Genomic DNA, 22,150 nt, shown 5'->3' with positions numbered 1-22,150 from the left:
CAACAGATTCACCAGATTAGACAGCACTAAATAGTGCTATGTGCACGCTCGTTCCCTCAGTCATGGTCTACTCTTTTGCGGCCTCATGATGGTCTGTAGCCCCCCAGGCTCCTCTGTCCATGGAGTTCTCCAGGCAAGAATACTGGAGTGGGTTGCCATTTCCTCCTCCGGGGGATCTTTCCAACCCAGGGATCAAACTCACTTTTCCTGCACATTGGCAGGAAGATTCTTTACTGCTGAGCCACCTGGGAAGCCCCAAATAATCCTAAGGTGCATGTAAATAGTTAGATCAAAGTTGTTAATCTTTATTTAAGAAAATAAAGATAGGGGAGGCAGGCAGGGGGAGAGAGAGGTGAACTTGTTGAGAAAGAGAAGAGGGTGAGAGTGTTGTTGCTCATTTGCCCAGTCGCATCCGACTCTGCAATCCCGTGTACTATAGCATGCCAGGCCTCCCTGTTTCTGAAGGACTCTACATGAAATACTCCTGTGAAGCTGAGAGACAGATTTCAATAGATGGTTCAGAAAGGTCCATTTTCTTGCACAGGAACATTACAGACCATGATGTATTCTGTTGGAGAAAGTGTAAAAGTCACCTGCACTGCAAGCAGATTCTTTACAGACTGAGCTACAAGGGAAGCCCAATGGAGAAATTAATTCTTTGTAAAAACTGATCTTAATAGTTATTTACAGTAAATATTCCAAAGACAAGTCTGCTTTTTATAGCAGGTTCAGAAAGTACCAAGAATGTAAAATACTTCATTGTTTTTTAAGTCGTAGTGAAGTTAAATCATTTTATACTATGAGAATATTTGCATTCTCATATATGGAAGGAAAGTTATGACCAACATAGATAGCATATTCAAAAGCAGAGACATTACTTTGCCAACAAAGGTCCGTCTAGTCAAGGCTATGGTTTTTCCAGTGGTCGTGTATGGATGTGACAGTTGGACTATGAACAAAGCTGAGCACAGAAGAATTGATGCTTTTGAACTGCTTCTTCTTTGGAGAAGACTCTTGAGAGTCCCTTGGACTGCAAGGAGATCCAACCAGTCCATTCTAAAGGAGATCGGTCCTGGGTGTTCTATGGAAGGAATGATGCTAAAGCTGGAACTCCAGTACTTTGGCCACCTCATGCGAAGAGTTGACTCATTGGAAAAGACTCTGATGCTGGGAGGGATTGGGGGCAGGAGGAGAAGGGGATGACAGAGGATGAGATGGCTGGATGGCATCACCGACTCGATGGTGGACAGGGAGGCCTGGCGTGCTGCGATTCATGGGGTCGCAGAGAGTCAGACATGACTGAGCGACTGAACTGAACTGAATTGATACCTATATATGCATATGTTGTTCTATATGCACATGTGAGTGGTGTGTGTCTCGGTGTGTGTGTGTGTGTGTGTGTGTGTGTAAATATAAGTTTATTTCCTTGGATGGAGCTTCTGTGAAAAACAACTCATGGGAAAATAAATCTACTAATGTTACATACATGTCTGGAGGTTGTTTTCTACCAGTTTTGAGTGGAGAGGGTTAACAGGTGGACCCACAGTGGAGCCTGTGTATTCAGGATGCCATTACAGTAAATGAGGTAATACCATTTTGCTGAGACCGGGTAAAGGGTGGCTTAGAAAGGATGAACTCAAGCTGGAGCCAAATCTAAATTAATTAACTCCAGCTACTCTGAAATTCTATTGTGAGAAAGCAATGGCTTAAGCCAGGACTCAAACTGTACTGTATCATGTTGGTCAAGCAGCAGTATTAGATAACTCTGGTCAAATGATTTGTAGTTAGTTATAGCTGCTTAAAAGCTTCTCTGATTAGAAAACACAATTCAGAAATAAGTTCATATACATTAAAATGGTTGCGGGATTTGCTTAAAATGGATAAGACATGCTTGAAGTAATCAGGTATTGTGATCATTATTACATACATTTTACAAAGCCTCATATTAGTAATTACATTTTGGCCTTCCTCAAAATTTCTAAAGTATAAGTAAATTGACTAATCTCTTAGATCTGTGATGGAGGAGGAATTAAATTCTTAGATTTCCAGAGTGTTAACACATTATATACTTCAGATGCAATTTTAAAAATATGAGATGCAAAATCTATCTGTTATATCATCAGCCATACCATTCACTTCCATTCTGGGAGGGGCTTTATAGAGCTGTGTGTTATCAGGCACTAAAATATAGAAATCCTATAGAAGCAAATAACTAAAAATTTTATCCAGGGGAAGAGAATGCACAATGAATCAACAAAATTATGAATTCTTTTTCTGTTGAATTTCTAATGCATGAGTTGGTCCTCTAATGCACAATTTCTCATCATTGGTATAATGTTAAGTAGTGACTTCCCCGATATGATTTAACTCTCCTTGCTGTGAGTTGTATATAAATAGTTCTAGAAAATGCCCTATGAGTATTTTGGATGGAAAGAACTTTAAAAGCATTTATCCAAATGTTTGGCCCCTAGTTGATTCCTAGGAGCCTTTTTATTTCTCCAAACCCCAAATGACCTTCCCCCCACATCTGTGTTACCACACCAATAATACTGTCTACATTTCAAATCCCTGGGTTTACCTAAGCCTTTTCTTAGCCTCTCATAGGTGAGATTCAATCTGTGTCAAGTGAACACTCTCAACTTTTCTCCTTTCAAATTATCCTAAGGAAAATAAGGCATCACACTGACAAGCTTCTCCCTCAAATAAACCCTTAATAAACAGAAGAGATTGATAAATCTGATTAAATCATGATGGCTGATGGTCACATTTTGTTCAGCCTTTTGTGACTGCATAAATGATTGAAAATAGTTGGAGAAAAGTGATGGGAAGAAGTAGTTTCACTAACACTTCTTTAAGTTGGGCTCCATGTTTGGTTATCATGTTATGAACATATGTTGCTAGTGGAGACAAATGACTTCTTCCCTCTATGGTACAGTAAATAGACTGACTGGAGTGCCCAATTCTAGCGCACAGTGGTGCTGGTATGATCACCAGCCAGAAATGTGAATGCCAGTGTAGGGAGGTGCCCCTGGTAGCTGCGTGGGCAGCGGGCATCAGGCTGCAATCTAATTATGGTTGGACACAGCAGCAATGGAATTCAAGAAGATGCCACAAGGTGTTTCACAAGGAGCTGAGGTCTCAGTATGCAAATTCATTAAAGAAGAGGTTGACAAACACGCGCACACACACACACATACGTACACGGACCCTGACTGACTCCTACCTCCTTTCCTTCTAGCAAAATGCCTTGAATGGTTTGCACTCAATAAATACTGGTTGATTTGAAGGTGTATTCAAGACATATTTGTCCAACCAAAGAATTTTATCCCTTTCCATTTTATAGAGCACTATTTGCATATTCATTCAGATGGAAAAATTCAACATGATTTATTGTAATTTACCCCTAATGTCTAAAAAATATAGAATTGTCTGATGTGTTTTGAAAAGTGAGATGACACATAAACAATGTAGATATTTGTGTTACCAAGATGAGAAAGCATTATGTCCTTATCCTGAGACATAACACTTTGTGAAAGGCGCTACGGGCGCTCAGTCGCAGAGCTTCTTCTTGCTTCTGAAGCTCCTTGAATCAGGCTGCCATTAGACACCCAAGGCTGAATTCAGCTCAACAGAAAAGATGAGGTGGTGACCAAGGTTAGAGTTATCTCCTAAATTAGTGTAACTGAAACGCTCTCGTATTCCCAGAGTGCGCCTGCTGTCTCCCTTAATAGACTAAACATATGTGTCTTTTCAATCACTTAGGAAAAGATGTTATGAAATAACTATAGTCATAAATGACCCATAGACGGTTTTAACATAATATCATAATCCATTCATAATTTCTCGTTGACTTTCAAATGCATCACAGTTAGCTATTTATTTTTAATGTTATATTATCTGATAGAGGTCATAAAAGAAATCATGGATATTTTTTGTTCAGTATTACAGAAATAACATTACGGCCATCTATTTGGTTTTCCAAGGAATAATAATGTCTTTATCTCTCTAAAGTTGTTTCTTATGCTATATTCTTAGAAGCCAAATGAAAGGAGAATGCTATTTATTTTTCACTGGAATTGCATGAAATTTTCACTTGAGTTTTATGTATTTTTTCTATACAGTGGTATTATTTGTTCTAGACAGAAAATCATTTCTTGCCATCAGAGTCCCCTTTGATTGTGGTGGAGGTCTCACTGTGGATGTCTGCAAAACAGCATTACTATCATTAGATTATATACTGCCAAATGAAACTGATTGATGTAATGACATAATTTTTTTTGAATGAACACATTTGTTCTTTAGCTGATTAGATGAGTTTACCTTAGTGATCTGTTTGGGTTGTGTACTTCATCTCATAACTTTCTATAGAGAAGTTTTACTTACATTAGAGTTAGAATTTTATCTGGTAATAATCTATGTTTTAATAATTGTAAAATGTATTTTTTAATATTTATTTAATCATATCCTCTGACAGTTGAATGTTCAAACACATAAACACAAACTAGAGTCTATGAACTTAGGGAGTATTCTTTACTGGCTTTGAGTCACATACCTCTTGAGCATCTAATAGAGTTGAATATGCCTTCTAAAAGATTGCAGGGACACAATCATTAAGCTCCCTTTCAGGACTGAGAAGAAATTACAGTAGTATTTTAAGAGTTCTTTTGCATTTTTTTTTTCTGGTTGAAAATGTCGAGTTCTCTGCTTCCCTTATGCAGTTGCTTGCTGAAGAGGATTCAAATCACCCCTCAAAACCAGATCTGCAGAACACACTTCAGCTGTCACCAGCTTCAGTGAACCCCTGGGTGCAACCTTAGGATTAAGAGAAAAAAGTCACATGTTACAGTGAATCATGAAATATCGCCATGTCTATTTGTGACTTTTATGTGAGTAGACATAAAAAAGTGGAAGGAAAAAAACAAAGAGGAAGAGCATTTCTAGAGTAGAGAAGGATATCTAGCTTTACAAAAATTTCTAGAATCTACCTGCCCCTACTGCACATACACAAAAGCCTATCTTACAACTCACAGAAATGTGGAATTAATTTCCTCTGTCTCCATGAGTGTCTATTATTTGAGATAGAAAGTATTGATGCTTCTTTTTCTGGCACTTGGCATTTCTACTCGGGCTACACAATATGGGTAAATTACAGAACCTTGTTTGCCCAAGAAGAATGTTTTGGAAGAAGCTCTTAAGAAAACGTCCTTCTTATCTAAAGAAGGGAGGTACTAATCCACTCTTATCATTAACTACAAATTCCACTTAAATATTATATGTTCAATGTTACAACAATCAAAAGGTCACAATTTCAACACTTGATATCCTCTCCGTATCTTTATTCCCCTTCCCCAGAGTGGTTTTACCAGGACAAAAGTAACACATGCAGTTTCAACATCACTGATCATTTTACTTAGTCTCCACTTTCAAACGTATTAGCTGTGCTTGTTTCAACAAAGACTTAATGAAAGGAGTTCTGTCCAGAAATGATTATATTTCACAGTCATATGCCTCCCTCACTTATCTCTACCTTTTGCATTTAGCCAAAAATGTTTTCAAGATTCACCAGCACATTCCATCTACAGATTCTCTTTCTCCAGATACACTCATCACCATTTTTTCCCTCAAAAATGTTTAATATATCTTTAGCTTCCCCTTTTTTAAACTCCATGTTTTAATGCCATGATTTCTTCCAAACCAATCTAAATAGTATCTAACCCACTCAGATCCTAAATTATATCTTAATGATCTAGATATTTGCTGTGAGTGTCTATGTATAAACTTCTGCAATAGTTGGTTTTCTTTCTAAATCCAAGGAAACATTCCATTTACTTGAATCCCGCCAGGCTCTCCCTTCCAGGAAGTTGGGTGAACTTCACCCCAGATCACAGACCATGGCTTTTATTCCCCTCAGTGCCACGGTTTGCTTTCTTGAGTTCAGAACTGCATTTTCCCACCAGTTCTGTGAAAAACCCAGAGGCATCATGGAAATTATTACTTTTAAAACCTCACTGATTTGAGGAGGCAGCAAATGACCATCTGCCATCCTTCTGACTTGCAGCTTTTGCTCTGTCTGTCTTTTGATTTTCCTTTCTCTCTTCCTGCATCCCTCCTTCTCCTCCTTTTTACCCTTTCCCACAATCCAGGGCCTCTGCAAACCTCCTTCATACCTCTTTCATACATCTCCTTCATACATCTCAGCTCCTTCCCAAAGCGGGGGCATCCCACTAGGCTCTCTGTTCCTTTATATGTTTCTTTGGAGATTCAGAATCTTATACGGTGGTAGTGAAGTTTATAAATTTATGAACTTTCAGATATGTAAGAATGATTGTAAGTGGCATTTATGAAAGAATATTACTGGGACGCAGTTTTATTACTTGCAAGGCAACAGGAATACAAGTATATCGTATTATCTATTTTGGCCCTCAAGTGACTTATAAGCCACTTCAGATCCAACCTTTCAAGGGTTAAATCTTAATGGTAATAAATAGATTTTAAGTTCTTCTAAGATATGAAAAGTGAAGAGGAAGTTTTTGATTTAGGACTTTTTTTTAAGAAATCAACATTTTTAATGTTAGTTACTTTCATACAAACTGTACTGAATCTATCCAACTCTACCTAATTATACAATGCATTGATATCTTCAAGTAGAGATCTTTTCAAGTAAATAATTGCCAGTAATAGTAAACACATACACACATATATGTAAATTTAATTAAACAATGTCTTAAAGTTGATTAATTTGTTGTCGCACCAAATAGCACAATTGATGGCATTATTTTCAAGAAATAGACCTCCCAAATCTTTTAGAAAAAATTTTTCCATCCAAGGAAAATGATTTATGAAAATCTGGATACCCCCCATAGGTAATCATGATTGGAACACAAATAAACAACTCCCTCACTTAAAAATATTGCCCTATTAGAACATTTCATTTACCTTATTTTTATCTCTGAATTACTACACTAGTATATTTTGAATATAATTATTTTCATCTACTCTATATTAAATATATTTTTCAATGCAGTAAAATATTCTCAAGGAATTTTTGTTAAAGATAAGTAGTGACTAGAGAAAAGAATAATATGTAGTTTCATTGAGATGGAAATAAGTTTTTTTAAATAAAACTTCATAAAGTAAATATTTGATAGTTATTTATATTCTAAATCAGTTATGCGCCAAACAGTGGAAACAGAAATATTGCTGAAATGTTTTTAAGAAAAGTGAGAATCATATCAACTAACATAAACCTGAATAATTTTTAACTTAAAAAATTACTTTTTACTCAAGCAAAGTTGAAAGAAACAGTACAGAGTGTTCTCTTATGTGTGACTATCTAGCTTGTCCTGTAATAAGTCACATTAACTTTAATTCTTTTTGTAAGTAATCTGAAAAGAGGAACCAAAAAACTATTTTTGAGAGAAAAATGTGAGTGTTACTTCAAGACAAACTGCAGGTAAGATTATGCTATTGAGAACACCAATAGATAAGGAAAATATGCCCAGTAAATCAGGCCAAAATGGGATGGATAGCAAGTTATAAATTAGAGATTGTAAAGTTTGTGTGTGTTGACTGTATCTTTGGTTCTATGGTTATTCACAGTTTCACTGGACAGAGTTGTTTCCTATTTACAATTCACTTTTTAAAAATTGGTCAAATAGAGAATCCCCTGGCAGTCCAGTAGTTAGGGCTTCTTATTTACACTACCAAGGGCCCAGGTTTGATCTCTGGTCAGGGAACTAAGATCTCACAAGCCATGAGGTATGGCCCCCCAAAAAAGTCAAATACGTATCTTTATACAAAGCAAGGTACAGTAAGTATATTGATTTAAGTGCTTTGGGATTCTGATAGACAGACATAATGATCATTTTATAACTTTCAGAGTTTGTTTTCTCTGAACCTTGGAGTTCAACTAAGAGCAATGGGATAATTTTGCAAACAGAATTTCTACACAAAACAGAATATTTTGCTTTTACAGATCTGTGCTACCTAGGTAGACAAGGTGCGTATTCAGCAATAGTTTCATCTGAACTTCCTCTAAAGTTCATTGCACTTTTGTGAGCAAATCATAAAAAGTTGTGACTTTCAAAATGCATATGCATTAGACATTTAAGATATCAACTAGCCAAGTGTGACTACTTTTTTAGAGGCCTAAAAAATTCCTGGCTGGGATTTACTTACATGAAAACAATAAATCTTATAATGAAAAGGACAAAACAATTTCAAGTGAAAAATAAATTGGGACATAGTTAAGTTAAATATTTGATTTTTGCCTGTGCAATCATCACTAAATCTCTTAGTTGTTCCTTTAATTGGAAGCCTCATATCTAAAGAAGAGAGGTATTTATGTGATTAATAATGTGACAACTGAAAACTGAGTGCCAGGTTCCAAGTGTAGAAAATCCTCAGACTAAACTGAAGTACCTTGGAAATTTCATGGATTACAGTGAAATGTTTATTTTTATTTCTTTGTAAATAATATCAGGCAGGGTTACACAGTGTGATTCAATGGTAAAATCTCTCTTCCTTGGGAGGAATTAACTATGTATTAAAATTTTGATACTCTACAACTATTCAACTGTTTTCAGACTTTGTTAATGATTCTGAAATTTTTTGTATTTGAAGCACAATGGAACTCTAAGGAGAATCTTAGTACTCTGATTCTCTCATGCTGCTGCTGCTGCTGCTGCTAAGTCACTTCAGTCGTGTCCAACTCTGTGTGATCCCATAGATGGCAGCCCACCAGGCTCTGCCGTCCCTGGGATTCTCCACGCAAGCACACTGGAGTGGGTTGCCATTTCCTTCTCCGATGCATGAAAGTGAAAAGTGAAAGTGAAGTTGCTCAGTTGTGTCTGACCCTCAGTGACCCCATGGACTGCGGCCTTCCAGGCTCCTCCATCCATGGGATTTTCCAGGCAAGAGTACTGGAGTGGGGTGCCACTGCCTTCTCTGATTCTGTCATGAGATGCCCTTAATTGAACTACTTACTAGCAGTGAGTTAGTTGAGCTAAAAATGATGCCCCCCTCCTACTTTGTAATGTAAGCATTCTAAAGATAATTTTCTAACTAATTATTAAAGTAGACATGTATTACTATTTCTCTCATTGCTCTTTTCTCAAGGCACATAACGTACTGTTCTACAAACTTTTGCTTCTGTGTGTTTCCCCAGGTTACAGTAAAAACAATAATCATTTCTGGGCTATTTCTCTGCCATTATTTACTAAAATGTATAATCCTTTCACTGAGGAATTAAGTGCACAAAGCTACTTTACACCATGAGTAGATAAAAGGAGCCATGTAAGAATTGGTATTATTCATTATCAAGTTTTTGTTGTGGTAGTGGTTTGGTCCTTTTCTGAACTTGGCCTTGCTCTTACTTTACTGAAATAGTATCCCAACAACAGGGAGATGGCTGATATGGGAGAGGCTAAAAAGTTCAGTCTGCTGGGAGAGAGATTCATTTCAGCCCATCAGTGTTGTTGTTCTGCTAAGTGGTGACATAATCCCAAATTCACATTCCCAAGAGATTGGCTCTTGGGATCTCTCCCATTTGCTGACTTTACTGCAAAAGAATGCCAGCTTCTGTTGTAATTGAGGAAAAAGGTTTTCAGGCCAGATTATCATTTCTGAAATGGATCAGATAACATATCTGAAAGTGTTAGTATAAACCCAACCTTCTGCCCAGAGATTTTCTTCTTTTCAAACAAATAGATTTTTTAAAATCCTGTTTCGAAAGAGCATCATATGATGGGATTATTTGTCTTTTTAATTCCTATAATTCTGAGTTTTCTAAAAGAAAAGCATCCCAGATCAATATTTAGTACATGGAGGGGGGAAGAAAAAAATTAGAAACAATAATATTCATAAACAAGGGTGGTGACCAAGTATTCTGCAGTCACTAAAAAAAATAAAAAGTTCCATATAAACTCCATTATATTAGAAAAAATACATGACATGTTAAGTGAATATATCAGACTGAAGTAGAATATATACAAAGTGTTGACTTGTCTGTGAGACCAATGATATGTATGCTTGCATTAGACATACATGCAAATATTCACATATGTGTGAACCTATTTACAGATGCTGTAGATTTAGATACATATATAATTAAATTATTGATGATTACTTCTAAAGAAACCAAAGTGAATTTTAATTTTATTTCATAACCTTCTGAAGCATTTAACTCTTCCAGCCTGACATACTTTCAGAATTATAAAAAATGTAATGAAAACTTTTTGTTTCTACTTTGTCTTTTGCACACTAAAATGTTCTTAATGTGTAAATTAAAGCATATATCTAATGCATTACATGTTTTATGTTAACTCAACTCAATTGTGATACATATTTAATATAACTTGCTAAATGCTGTATTCAGTCAGTGAGTGCCCCAAACCACCAAGGAACGTTAGCAGCAGACAGAAGCTAGGATAGTGAGGACTGAGTAATGATAGGAAATGCCCAGAAAGCACCACAACAGAGACGTAAAACCAGCCAGGGTCCAAGAGTATCTTTCAGATATTTGCGGTGGGCGAAAACCCAAAACACATTTGGTCAAGTTCTATATTTCAAGATAAACTTGGCCCATATGTTTTTTATTCATTTACATGTAATTCATTGAGCTGACATTCTGAAAGAGTTATCTGATGCATAAGGAGATTTTTGTGCCATAATTACATGTGATACATATAATACAATGTATAATAATTTAGAGCAGAACTTGAATTTTGCTGGGTTACAGATTCCAGGCACATGCTCCTTCATGATGAGTCACTGTGCTTGAGCTAAGCTGTTGAGTGACTCACTGAGTCACACTATAGCTGAGATTTATTTTATCGAATTTTGTACACTTTTTTAAAACTGGGGCATATTTCCCATGCTTCAGTTTCCACAGTTGTAAATTAGAATGATGATCTTTATTAAAATTTACTCCGGTGGTTTAACAGAACCTATAAAACTTACTAAGGGCTTCCCAGTGGTAAAGAAACTGCCTGCCTGTGCAGGAGATGCAAGTTTGATCCTTGGGTGGAGAAGATCCTCTGGAGGAGGAAATGGGAACCCAGTGCAGTATTCTTGCCAGGAGAATCCCATGGACAGAAGAGCCTGGCAGCCCCCAGTCCACGGGGTTTCAAAGAGTCAGACACAGTGGAGCGACTGAGTACATGCTTGCAAATAGCCAGTCCCCAGAATTTGTGAATTTTTTTAAAAATATGATAGATAGCACAATTTAAACATGCACTTGGAAATATATTGAAACACCAGTTCTCTATACTATCGCTTTCAACCTAGAGGATAGACTTGTTAGAAATCTCAGGATCTATGAGGACAATCTCAAAGATTTATGGATATACAATTGTATTCAAAATTGTTGTAAAGGCTAGAATATGAAATGAAATATCATATTTTGCTCATATCTCTCACTTGCCAAACAGGGCAGGCTGTTTTAGGTAATAACATTTGTATTATCTTTCTTGTTATTTAAAAAGTGAGATGCAATTCAGAGGATTCTTACTTTTCTTTGTTATGTATAACGAAACACATTTTCTCTATTTTTAAATACATATTTGATTTATAATTTTTTCTGTGGTTCCTGTGGTAAAATTTTTGTTTGCAGCTCTCCTAATCCACCTGGAATTTATTCTACTGTGATATAATGTGAAGACTCAATGTCTGCTTTCAATTTGCAGGGCAAAATACTTTGTTTGCATTTGGAAGATTTTTATAATTGGCATTGTGGTAAAAGTGATATTTATGCTTTCCCTAAGTGCATGTCCCTCTTTCTGGATTTGGTATATTACTCCTAAATTCCTCACTTTCAGATTTTCAGTTGGCTATTAAGAAGCAAGATCCCTGAGATTTAGCCACCAGAAAGTTCCTAAAAATCATTAAATGGAGACAAAACTGAAAAAGATACCTAAAATGCAGAAAACTTTCAACTGAAGTATAATTAAATTATAATATGTCAAATAAATTTGATAAATGTGAGCTATAGGTCAAAATATTATCAAACTGATTGGTTTTCAAAGGACTAATTTCTAGTGGGTAGCAGCAGAAAAAAATCATATGTATCATACTAAGTGAAGTCAGACAGAAAAACAAATATCATATGATATCACTTATATGCAGAATCTAAAAAAATACAAATGAACTTATTTAGAAAACAGAAACAGACTCACAGACTTAGAGAATGAACTTATGGTTACCAGGAAGGAATTGTGGGGTTGGGGGAAGGGATAGGCTGGGAGTTTAGGATTAACACATACACACTGCTATATTTTAAATAAGATGCCTTTCCATGAAAAAATTAATTAAATCTTAGTATTATTGAAAATGATATAAATATTAAGTTCTAATGGTATCAGTGATAAGAATTAAAAACTAAATCACTGACTTGTGACTATTTCAAGCTTTTTCATTTTGAGGTATCTGTTCACCCATTTACCTGAAAAATAGATACATTCAAATACTTGAAGTCATGTGCAGCTAGAGTTACCAGTCTGTGTGTATAGTTCCTCAAAATACATGGGTTAGACAGGACTATGCAGTTTGAGAACAGAAACACAACTCTGGTTTAGGCCAAAAATGTGTTTATTGGAAGAGTACTTGTGTAGATGAGATGGTTGGATTATAACACAGACTCAATGGACGTGAATTTGAGCAAACTCCGGGAAATAATGGAGAAGAAGGGAGACTGGTGGGCTTCAGCCCCTGGTGTCGCGAACAGCCAGACACGACTTAGGGACTGAACAACAACAAACACTACTGTAGCCCTCTGAGTTGAAGAAAGAACCGCTATCACCACTGTTTCTGTCCTCTTGTTAACATCATTCAGGTTCCAGGAACTCTACTCTCCTATTTTTACATCCTCATGCCAAAAGAGAAAAGGGATGTCTGTCTCTCAGCTCTAGTTAGAAATACCTGGGGAGAATTCTAGCAGACCAAGCATGGGTCAAGTACCCATCCCCCAGTCACTGTAACCAGTGGGTTACAGTCAGTTATCAGGAAGTTATTTTCACCCTCCTGGTAATAATTTTTGCCAGTGCTTACTCTGTACCAGAAACTGTGAAAATCACTCTGTGAAAATCATTATGATAGTTCCATGCTATTATAATTCCTAACTTACAAATAAAAAACTGACCCAGAGAAGTTTAAGGAGTTTGCCTAAGGCCAGCTGAGAGGTGAAGGGCAAGCACAATCTTAACACAGAGCCAAGCTTTAACCCTGACAATGAACTTGATGCTAACAGAGGCCAGGCTTTCCAATAAAGTACCACACTTACAGCAAAAACCAGGTTGGTCACATTGACCTCTGAAAACCCTTCACTGACGGTAGCCATTGCATCACCCACAGTCACATGTCTGCCCTCGGTTCTCCACTCTCCATTCTTGCCCAGTGGCAGAACTAACACTACCAACCTGATTTTTCTGCCTTCTTTTCCTCTTGCTTATTATTACACATCCTACTCATGTAAACTTTCCTAGGTTGGAGACACTGAATGTGATGTGACTATAGCTAGCTGTGCGCCCCTCCATTCTTGAGGGAATAGATGAATAAGATGTTTTAATGAGGATGTAGTGGCCACAAGCACTTGGGAGCTGTGAAACTCATTTCAGATGGTGTAAAGTTTCTCCTCAGAGAAAAGGATGGTGTACAGAAAGATAGTAGCCTAGAAAAACACTGTCTCTAGTTTGTTCTTTTTTGTGTGGTGTTCAGTCACTCAGTTGTGTCTGACTCTTTGCAACCCCATGGACTGCAGCTGGCCAGGCTCCTTTGTCCATGGGATTTCACAGGCAAGAATACTGGAGAAGGTTGCCATTTCTTTTTCCAGGGATCCTTCCCACCCAGGGATCAATCCCATGTCTCCTGTTTTGGCAGGTGGATTCTTTACCACTGAGCCACCTGGGAAGTCTCTATTTTTGACATTTTTTGATATAGGCATATCTAATAAAATGTAGAAAGGCTGGGCTGGAGGAAGCACAAGCTGGAATCAAGATTGCCTGGAGAAATATCAATAACCTCAGATATGCAGATAACACCACCTTTATGGCATAAAGTGAAGAATTAAAGAGCCTCTTGGTGAAAATGAAAGAGGAGAGTGAAAAAGTTGGCTTAAAGCTCAACATTCAGAAAACTAAGATCATGGCATCCAGTCCCATCACTTCGTGGCAAATAGATGGGAAAACAGTGGAAACAGTGGCTGACTTTATTTTTCTGGGCTCCAGAATCACTGTAGATGGTGATGGCAGCCATGAAATTAAAAGATGCTTACTCCTTGGAAGGAAAGTTATGACCAACCTAGATAGCATATTCAAAAGCAGAGATATTACTTTGTCAACAAATGTCCATCTAGTCAAGGCGATGGTTTTTCCAGTAGTCATGTATGGATGTGAGAGTTGGACTATAAGGAAAGCTGAGTGCTGAAGAACTGATGCTTTTGAACTGTGGTGTTGGAGAAGACTCTTGAGAGGCCCTTGGACTGCAAGGAGATCCAACCAGTCCATCCTAAAGGAAACCAGTCCTGGGTGTTCATTGGTAGTTGATTGGTAGAAGAAGGAATTCATAGGGCCTGGACTCCATCTTAGGCCTGTTCATGCTGATCATGCTTGGCCACCTTTCCAATGGACTCTGAACTCTGTTTAGTGCCTATGAAAACAACAACCGAAGGATAAGACCCCCTTCAGACAGAGGAACCTTGAAGATCATATCTAGGTTACTCATCGCCTAAGAGAAAACATAGACTAATCACCTCTTCCTCCATATAGGCCATAAATTTTTCCGTATCAGTTGGAGTGTAACCTCGGGTTTATTGATTATTGGCTAATTGTTTGACTGTTTGAGCACATGAGCACAGAGCATGTGAATGATGGGGTTATTGGGATTTGCATTTTCCTTGGTTTATGTAAGTCTCAAGGAATTTGGAGTGGTGGGTTCAGACACGTACACATGGGGTATAAAAGATTTTCACAAATGCTGGTCGGGGTCCTTGGCTAAGAGGAGACTCTGCCCTGGGCCCGCCTGTGTAATAAACTGCACTCCACTATCTGCATTGTCCTTCTGAGAGTTTGTTTCCCGGAACGCGTGGCTGCAACAGAAGGACTGATGTTGAAGCTGAAACTCCAGTACTTTGGCCACCTGATGCAAAGAGCTGACTCATTTGAAAAGACCCTGATGCTGGGAAAGGTTGAGGGCAGGAGAAGGGGACGACAAAGGATGGGATGATTGGATGGCATCACCGACTCAATGGACATGGGTTTGGGTGAACTCCAGAAGTTGGTGATGGACAGGGAGGCCTGGCATGCTGCGGTTCATGGGGTCGCAAAGAGTCAGACACGACTGAGCCACTGAGCTGAACTGAATAAAATACAGAGGAAAGACCAACACTTACTTGGTGCTTTCTAGGTACCAGGTGCTCTTAAAATATACATGAACTTTTCTTATCTCTATAACCCCTGTATGAGGGAGGTCTTATCATCTCCATTTTATGGATTAAGTACACTGACGCTCAGGTGAAAATGCTTGCCCCAGATCACATCACTAGAAAGGGAAAACATGCAGACACTTGACTCCAAAATCCTATTTTCTACTATGAAAAACTGACCTAGAAAACTGACCTTTTACATTCCCAAGAGGCACTAATGGTAAAGAATCTGCCTGCTAATGCAGGAGACCCAAGAGACCTGAGTTTGGTCCCTGGATCGGAAAGATCCCCTGGAGGAGGGCATGGTGACCCAATCCAGTAATCTTGCCTAGAGAATCCCATGGACAGAGGATCCTGGCAGCCATAGGGTTGCACAGAGCTGGACATGACTGAAGCAACTCTGAGTACACGTGCACACACACACACACAGACACACACACACATGGAAAACATCTGAAATTCCTGAAAAACCATATTCAATGGAGCATAAGAGTAGATTCTACGTTAATGAACAGTTTGCCCATTTAAATAGTGATAAAATATTTTACTTATAATTTTTAAAAGAAGTACAGAATCTCTGAGAATAAGGGATTGCCAACTAGGGATTCTATTTCAATTTACTGTGTGAATAACAAACAAAACAAATTTCTTGTAGAAAGAGGTCTGGAGTGCTACCTTTCCTAGTTGTGTAAACCAGGAGGGGCTGCCCAGGCTGTTTCCCTGCTGTACCTTCAGCTCCCTCAAAGGCTAGTTTACCCAGAGAATTTCCAAAGAGAAAGAAAAAAGTAACAGTGCACACACACAGACACACACACAGACACACACACACACACACACAGACAGAAAGAGAGAGAGGGAATGACAGAAATGGAATCCCAGGTAATTTAAGGTTTGCCTAAATCACCAGATACTTTGCAAGTGAGGAATTTTGCTTTAAATAGGATGGCTTATGGTCTATTTCCTGGTAATTTGGATAGATTTGCACTACACTGATAGCCCATTTTGTGGTAACTGTGTTTTGTTAGATACTCATTTATTTTAATGCACGTTTGCTTTATCCTGCCAGTTTGTTGACTGTTCCTTGCTGAGTAGGTCTGTAATCTAAACTTTAAAGGAGGATTAAGCCTCATGGTATTTACCTAACTAAGCATTGCCATTGTGTTATCTTATATATTTGTTACCTGGGGAAAAAAACTCATTTTAAATGGGCCTTTCTTTTACTTTTGCAGGAAAGCCTTTGTGGCTTTTAAAAAAATTTCTATTTTATGATCTGCAACTGTCATTTAACTAGAACCAAAAGTTAATTTAGACTCCAATGCTTTTAATAGTATTTTTTTTTTTGGTTTTGGGGGTCACAAAGAGTCAGGCATGACTGAGTGACTGAGCAGGCAGGATATTTATCACTGGATTATTTATATTAATAACAATGAGAAATAACCAAACCAATGAAAGCAGAAAAGTTAACTAAATCATAGAACATCCCTACAATTGAATATAAGGAAGCTATTACAATTATTTATTTGCAGAATATTTGTCATGAGAAAATGCTCATAATAAAAAGTTTGGTTGGAAAAAAGTATAAGGCAAAAATAAATACAATGTACAGATCTTTATTTGGGAAAAAAGAAGGCACGAGGAAGACATTTATAAGCATATATACAATCCCTTCTCCAGGCTCCTCCATCCCTGGAATTTTCCAGGCAAGAGTACTGGAGTGGGGGTGCCATTGCCTTCTCCACCTTCTGTACACACATATACACAATTATTCAAAATGGCTAGAATTAAATTTAATATATCAATAATATTTATTCCCAGTTAGTGGGCAATAGACAATTTTCTTGTGCATAAGTAAGTAAGCATTTATCTCTTTCACATGGTAAAAATAATGATTTATAAATAAAAACATAAAAACTAAGGGTAGCTGAAAATTAAACCAAGAAAAAGATTTTATGATTAGCAACATATTATAGAGAGAAAATACTGCATCCACAGGAAATGAGCAATAGCATCATAATAGAGATCACATATGGAAAATGCCTTCAGGAAAATAGAAAATAATGCGTGTTTTTCCACGTAAGTGTCCTCCCAGGAGGTGCAGTGGTAAATAATCTGCCTGCCAATGCAGGAAATGTGAGAGAGGTAGGTTCGAATCCTGGATCAGGAAGATCCCCTAGAGTAGGAAATGGCAGCCTGCTTTAGTACTCTTGCCTGGGAAATCTCATGGAAAGTGGAGCTTGGTGGGCAACAGTCCATGGGTTGCAAAGAGTTGGACATGACCGAGCACACAAATGCACACACTCACACACACACATTTCCATATAAATATTGAGTTGGCCAAAAAGTTTGTTTGTATTTTTCTTTAATATCTTACAGAAAAACCCAAAGGAATGTTTTAGCCAAACCATTAACTGAAAGAAAGTGAAAGTGAAGTCGCTCAGTCCTGTCCAACTCTTTTCGATCCACCAGGCTCCTCCATCCATGGGATTTTCCAGGCAAGAGTGCTGGAGTGGGTTGCCTTTTCTTTCTCCAGGAGATCTTCCCCACCCAGGGATCGAACCCAGATCTCCTGCATTGTAGACAGACGCTTTACTGTCTGAGCCACCAGGGAAGTCTCAATCCAATAACTAAGAAACAGTTAAACTAGATAAAGATTTTTACATATCTGCCTGGGGTTCTTTGCTGCTTAGGAGGCCAACACATCACTGGTTTCGGTGGGGAAGGGGAGGGCAGAACTAAAACAAGTTGGGTTATCTTCCAGATTCTCTATAGTGTGAGAGCTGTTGATTTCCTGAAAAAGAGAGTGTGAGAGAGAAATATGTAAAATATATTTTATAGATGTTTTCCAAAATATATAATATGTATTATATGTAATAAGTATATATATGAAGTTTCATTTGTATTTAAGGGAAGTGATAATGTCTCTAGGGGCAGAGGTTAGGTAACTCCAGGTAAAACCTAAGGAACCAATAAGGGGAATGAAACAAATGCACAGCCTAAGGCCACACTTCCTGCTTCTTTTCTTTTTCAAAAAACCTTATACACAGTCTTATTAGCCTCTTATTATCCCCATATCTGTCTCTGAATAATGAGAATGAAAGCACTAAATTGACAGAATAACTAGCTCAAAATCCTCTTTTAGATTTAAGATCTGAGAAAACATGGTACATTTTTTTTTCAAGTCACAAAATTACTTAGTGACAAGAGTTTAAATTCCTAGGGGTCTTTATTCCCACTATAGTTTTCATCCCATTAAACCATCATGATTTGTTGTTTAAGGAAAGCTTCCATCTCATCACATAGAAACTGGCATATAAAGATGCTCAAACTTTTTTTTTTTTTTGGTTTGTTTTATGGAAATAAATAGTTAATGGAAAATCCACCGAACTGACTCTAAAAATGTCCTGGCTTTGAGTCTTACTTCTTCCATGTTTATCAGTGTGGCCTTGTTTGTCATTTAACATTGCTATACCTCAGTTTCTTGTCTGCAAAATAGAGTACACTCAGTCTTTCCCAATATGTTTGAAGACATCTGACAAGAACCCTGCAGAATTATATAACTGGTGAGAATAACAGAGCTCTGACAAAGATGCAATCTTTATTTATGTCTTGCTTACTCAATTACTCCATCTTCCTTGAAACTCCAAATAAATAACCTGAGATGTTGAAGTCAAACAGTAGCTGAAGAACTGTTACATATCCATGGACATTCACAGTTAATGAAAAAATAATTATAAATGAATGCAGGGAGATCGCAAGAGCTGAAATGTAGAGGACGCTTTGTTTTCACTGGGAAACGTACACAGAGGAAGTGGGAGAGTATAACAGTCTGGCCATGGGAGGAGACCTTGGTGACAAGCACATATAAGGGATTCTCTAGACATGACTTGGGGCTTCCCAGGTGGATAAGTTGGTAAAGAATCTGCCTGGCAATGCAGGAGATGTGGGTTCGATTCCTGGGTCGGGAAGATCCCCTAGAGAAGGAAATGGCACCCCATTCCAGTATTCTTGCCTGGGAAATCCTATGGGCTACAGTCAGGCTACAGTCCATGGGGTCGCAAAAGAGTCTGACATGACTGAGCGGCTGAGCACACATACAGACATGACTTGATGCACAGAATCACTCCTGCAAGACTTTTATAAAATGATCTGTTTGATACCAAAGCTGTGAATTTTAAAAGGGAGTGAGAAAAAATATTGGGATACAGATACACTAAAAGGAGGCATCTCTGTTACAGTCTGTAGGGAGACAGTATCCTTTACTGAAGAGAGTTCTTTCTTAAACTCAAGAAGTCTGAAACTGCTTTTAAGACCACAGCTCCAAAACTGGGGAAATGGTAGAACAAGAGTTTTGTGAAATGACAAATTAAGCTTTGCTTGACTATAGACAATTGTGGGGGCTTCCCAGGTGGTGCTAGGGGTAAAGAACCTACCTGCCATTGCAGGAAACATAAGAGATATGGGTTTGATTCCTGGGTTGGAAAGATCCTTTGGGGAAGGAAATGGCAACCCACTCCAGTATTCTTGCCTGGAAAATCCCATGGACAGAGGAGCCTGGAGGGCTATAGTCCATAGGGTCACAAAGAGTTTGGCATGACCAAAGTGACTTAGCATGCGTGCTGAACAAATGTTAAGGATAATAACAGAATCTATTTTATAAGGTTATTTTAAGGATTAAGTAAATTAATACAGATAAATACAGATAGAGTGATGTCCAGCAGGTTCTACTAAGTAAGTGCAAGCTATCATTGCTGTTGTCTTTGCCATTGCTGTTGTTTTTATTATTAATCTGATCTGAAATATATTTACCTTAGTCTCAAATGTCTCCTGTAATTTTTCTTTCTTTCTTTTTTTTGGCCACGTCTGGGGGCATGCGGGATCTTTAGTTCTCTCACCAGGGATCAAAACCTTGTCCTCTACATTGGGAGTGCAGAAACTTAACTGCTGGACCGCCAGGGAAGTCCCTGTAATTTTTCAGTTATGTGGTTTCCACCTACTTTTGAAAAGAACAATCCATTCTCTCCACCAGAAAAATCAGTTTATTTAAAGTGAAACACGCAGGAACCCTCTTGTTTGTTATAGCAAAAGCATGTATGACTATATTTTTCTGCTGATCAAGATGAAACAAAAGTCAAGGTACTAATTTTTTTAGTTCCTGCCATTAATGTCTGACCTTCTTATCTAAGAGATAACCTGCTCTTTACAGTGTATTTTTTAAGTGGGGAGAGTATTGAAGACATCTCAAATCCACGCCTGATACCTAAACATCTTCCCACACAACTAAATTTTAACTTCTAAGAATCAAATTGCTATTTGCAAGTACCTAAGAAATGTGAATCACTTTTCAGTTCACTGAATGACACAGATCCTGAGGTCTCAGAGACACAGTATTCAAGCAACAACAAGTCACTTTCACGTTTTAGAAAGCAACCATGCAGCTAAACCAAATAGACGGAGTTACGCCAGCAGTTCCTTTCTGGTTTCAGTATGAATGAAATCAGTCTCACATAATGTATTCTAGGACCTAAAGAAAATTCTAACTAATTTCCACATGAAATAAAAATTTTAGGAAAGCTCCAGCTGGTAAAACAACATATTTCAAGATTTATAAATTCAGAAACTCTTTGATTTGAAGAGTTTTAAAACCTTTGTTTTGAGTAAACTTTAATAAGAGACATTTCAACCCTCAAATATTTATTAGAAGAAAGGAGAAGCAAGCGAACAACTGCTGAGTAAATATGTTAGACTGTTGTATAAAGGCTTAGACAAATGTTGTATCATTTGTCTGCTAGGCTTTTTCTCATTTAAATTTTTACTACATATTAGCTATAACACATATGTGCTGTGTGCTCAGTCGTCTCCTCTGTCCATGGGATTTCCCAGGCAAAATACTGGAGCAGATTGCCATTCCCTACTCCAGGGGATCTTCGCCACCCAGGGATTGAACCTGTGTCTCTTGTGTCTTCTGCATTGACGGGCAGACTCTTCACCACCAACACCACCTGGGAAGTCCCCTATAACATATACGAATTATCATAAAAATAAATGATGTTTCAAACTCCCCTTATAAAACACTTGAAAATTGCTAAGTTTTGACCTCTAAAAATACCAAAGAAGAAAGCACATTTTTTTCCCTGATTGCCATATTTCATTTGGCTTTGTCTTTCAACATAATTCTCTACCCTAATCTAGTTAGGATAGAGTACACTGTACTACTTTTGCATTATAAAGTTTGGATGTGTTCTCTCTCTTTTATACAATCAACACGATAGTATTACTGAGAAAGAAAGACTAAATTATTTGCAAACTGCCCCAGAACTATTTGCTGCAAGTTCTTGGGTAGGTAATTCACGAAGACACTATGTCTGTGACTCTATAAAATAAACACTGAAGATGCCTTGTCTAGAAGTAGTCAGATTGGTAGGGTTAGAAGGACCCTGCTGCTGCTGCTGCTGCTAAGTTGCTTCAGTCGTGTCCGACCCTGTGCAATCCCATAGGTGGCAGCCCACCAGGCTCCCCCGTCCCTGGGATTCTCCAGGCAAGCACACTGGAGTGGGTTGCCATTTCCTTCTCCAATGCATGAAAGTGAAAAGTGAAAGTGAAGTCGCTCAGTCGTGTCCGACTCTTAGAGACCGCATGGACTGCAGCCCACCAGGCTCCTTTGTCCATGGGATTTTCCAGGCAAGAGTGGGTTGCCATTGCCTTCTCCAAGAAGGATCCTACAGCATCTTATATCAA

Source organism: Ovis canadensis, chromosome 13, assembly GCF_042477335.2.
Source record: "Ovis canadensis isolate MfBH-ARS-UI-01 breed Bighorn chromosome 13, ARS-UI_OviCan_v2, whole genome shotgun sequence".
Taxonomy (NCBI): domain Eukaryota; kingdom Metazoa; phylum Chordata; class Mammalia; order Artiodactyla; family Bovidae; genus Ovis; species Ovis canadensis.
This window is presented reverse-complemented; position numbering follows the sequence as displayed.